Raw genomic sequence first — 3798 nt, forward strand, 5'->3', positions numbered from 1 at the left:
CCAGGTAAATCCTTTTCTTTGAATCCATAGGGGGCACTGGAGTACTCTTGGGATATGGACGGGCGTAGCCGAACAAGGGCACTGAATATTTAAATTTAGGACCCTCCCCCCCCTCCATATCCCCGAGTACCTCAGTGTACGACCTCAGTGTTTTTTACTGAGCGAACAGGAACGATATAGAGAGGTTGACAATGGAGAATACCTATAACATAACGGACAACAACAATGTTGACCCATAACCTTACTGTCAACTAAACAGTTGACACCATAACCGATAGAACTTTATAAATTTGAACCAATCGGTGAAAATGTGTTACCATAAGCTCCTCTGAGCTTAATATCAATGAAGTAAAACTTGTTACCCTAAGCTCCCTTGAGCTTAAAACAACCCAGGTAAAACTGCTCTGGGTGGGCGTCCAGTGCCCCCTATGGATTCAAAGAAAAGGATTTACCTGGTAAGTACCAAAATCCTATTTTCTTTATCATCCACTAGGGGTCACTGGAGTACTCTTGGGACGTACCAAAGCTTCCCTCGTGGGCGGGAGAGCTGTTTGATACTTGTAACAGTAGGCAGCCGAAAGCTAGATGCTGATGGCGCCACCATTTATAACGTGTAAACGTGCACCAACATGGTGCACATGAAGGCTATATAGCCGCGTTTTAGACACTCCACGACCCACTGGGTCTGACATTCCCACAGAACCTGTGGGATGAGCTATTACTGACGTAGGCGATTGTAACTTAGCCTTAAAGTAAACCTGACTTGTAGTCATTATTATTACCCAACTGGATAATGTCTGCTAAGAAACTGGCTAACCCCAGTTGGCAGTATCATAGAGAACAAACAACGTATGCATATCACGTACTGTTGACGTTCGGGACATATATAAACGCGTAATGCGTGTACCACATTCAGAATTCTAGAATGTGCTGTCCACACAGGAACCCCTATTGGTATATTGATGTGAAGAATACGAAAGCGTGATTCGTCCGAAGATCTGCTTTGTCATGAGAAAACTCAAATACGGTGGCTTGGAATACAAGGCACCCAAATATGAAAACAAAACCCTTGCTGAAGCCAAGGCTATAAGAAAATTGTTTTCCAAAGTGAGAAACTTAATTCCCATTTGTTGAAAGGGTTCAAAATATGAAAACTGTAAGAAATCTGAACCCAACTTCAAGTCGCCTGGCGCTGTAGGTGGGATAAATAGAGTGTGAACTTTGATGACACCTTGTATAAAGATGTGTACAGACGCCAATAGAGGCAAACGTCTTTGAAATTAAGTTTACCACACAGATACCTGCACTCTTCGTGCAGATCAACGCAGTTTTCCATCCCACCCTGTTTAACAGAATACGGGTTACTTGAAGGATGATGTTGGAAACTTCCGAGGTTTACACCCTATGTAAGCACACGAAATTTTGTAAAAATTAGCTGCCTTAAACGGCTTACTATTTCGTAACCTGGTTAGTATAACCGATACTGTAATGCTCAATTTCTTAAGAGGGCGGTCTGCACCCTCCTCCCGTCAACCGCAGCTGCGGTACATAGATAATAGGTACATAGGTAACTATGGGTAAACTAACGTTCCCTGATGTAACAGGTTGGACGTATTATGAGCGGGTCAAGATCGTGTGCAAGTATTCCTTGAACATTCGAGAAGCAACTTCTCCGAAACCCATGAGCTACCACCAGTATGACTGTGACAAACTGTCTTATGAGCCGTTTTGACAACGGAGAGAGCAGCTGAAACTGGTGGAGCCAGATACACGATGCTGAATGACCACATGAATGTGAGAGACTCCACCGCCACTGCCCTTGTGATCTGTTTTGTACACATACTGAGCTTTTGTAATTGTGGCGAGATGCCATCATGTATACTTGAGGGTAACCCCCTTCTGTGGACTCCCATATGAAACACCTCTGGATTTAATGTCCAGTTTTCAGGATCCAAATCCTGACGGGTGAGATCCTCTGTCTAACAGATGTCCACTCACGTAATGATCTCTTGACATTTTCACATAATGGTGTTCTAAGCCATTGAGGATTTGAGTCACATGCTGCATTACCATGCGGCTTCTTGGTTCTTACTGGTTGTTGTGTATGCAACTGCCGTTGCCTTGTTTGACTGCTTAAGCCCAGCGTGAGGCAGGCATCAAAAAATTACATGAAACTCACGGTTATTCCTCTCTACAGAAATATTTAGTAAAAGGCGAAAGATTTATTCGTTCTTAAGAGAAACCAGAGTATATACCTGGTCAGACTGAAGCGAATCATGTATTGCATTGTAAAATGCACAGAGTTCTAGGACCTTTATCGACAGCAATCTGTCGTGTTTTAGAACCTTTGTTGCTGATTTTAACTACAAATCCTGACCCTCTGCGACTGTCGTCCAGAGTATATGCACCCTTTTCCCTCTGTGGGAAACGCGAGTGAAGGGTGGCGAACTAAATTGAAAACACATCTTTATTCTTAATAGGTGAATACACCAATGTACCGCTAGTGTGCGTGTTTTGCACTAATTACTAGACGTACATTTGTTATTGCTGGTGTAGTAGGTAAAAGTCTTGCCGTATTTATCATCTTACCTAAGCATTGACATCGTTTAGACGGAATTAGATGTGATTGTTTTCGAACTTGATCTGCTACCGCAGTATACCTTAGTAGCGCAAGTTAAAGGAACTTTGTTGAGACAGAGTTCTTATGTGAGATGAGTTATCATCCCAACCTCCCTTTGGTAAATACCCAAAGCGATAAACAACGGTAGACATGAAATGGTTAATGGTTGTGGCGATCTGCAACCGCTAGAACCTGTGAAGAACAAACCGGACTGGGTAAATACGCATTCAAATGCAATTCTGCAATTGTGTGGCTCCAATAAGCCAATACTAACCGCAGAAAATCCATTTTCTAACTGTAGTAAATGACTTGCTGATTGATATTGCAACGGAGCTGTTTGGTTTTGCTCAAACAGAGGGGAATAAGTAACTCTGACTCTGTTGGCGTACTACTGCCTGGTTTATAAACCAGCAAAGACTAAATGACAACCTGCCAACCGTTTGACAGAGGCAGTTTTGTCCTTTAAGCTGTAAATAGCTGAGACCTGTATGAGTTGAAGTCCTGAAACCTCGCAAATGTAACATGTAAAGACGCGCTTCCACAATTGTAAAAGAAGTCATCAAACCACTGGCTTGCTGACTGTAACGTCCTGTCGTTACAAGGCGTGACTGTTCCTTATAAAGGGATAAAACGCCGTTACAAATATACTCAAATTTATGAGCAACCAGGCTCTGGCCTTGTCGCGCTTAACTAGCGACAATGAAAATAACCGGCGTTAGCAGAAGCTTTACAGATATACTCTGCGGCTTCTTTTACCAGTGATCGTCATTGTTTGATACATAGATTCTAGTGACCCAAATGTATCCTGGGTTTTTGACAGAAAATCATCTAGCAATGGCGGGTCGCGTCCTTTTGGAAACGATTATGTATGGTTGTTAACAACCCCCCCGCACTATCTGAGTGCTGGTCTAATGTACCCTTTTCACTCGTAGTTATAATTTGACATAGAATCGAGTTAAATAAACACTCTGGTACCCAAAGGAAAATTGGCCCTTTGGAAGACTGTCTTTTGTTAGGGCTGGCGGAGTCATTCCGAGACTCCGATGTTACCGCTCTTTTAATTTGAATTGCCAATGTTAACATAGGATTTTTAAAATTATTTCTAGTCTGCACTATAGCCTTACTCGCTATGTAGACAGACACCATAAAATAATAGGCAATAGACAGACACTTGCACG

At 42.5% G+C, this 3798-nt stretch overlaps 1 non-coding gene across 1 annotated transcript; it reads right to left on the minus strand.

Moving 5' to 3' along the window:
* Positions 1–2136: 2136 nt before the first annotated feature.
* Positions 2137–2251, minus strand: LOC134899879 (U5 spliceosomal RNA). Its single transcript, XR_010173428.1, has one exon. It is a non-coding gene; the product is annotated as a U5 spliceosomal RNA (small nuclear RNA).
* Positions 2252–3798: the final 1547 nt, after the last annotated feature.

This window comes from Pseudophryne corroboree, chromosome 3 (genome assembly GCF_028390025.1).
Source record: "Pseudophryne corroboree isolate aPseCor3 chromosome 3, aPseCor3.hap2, whole genome shotgun sequence".
Lineage (NCBI taxonomy): Eukaryota > Metazoa > Chordata > Amphibia > Anura > Myobatrachidae > Pseudophryne > Pseudophryne corroboree.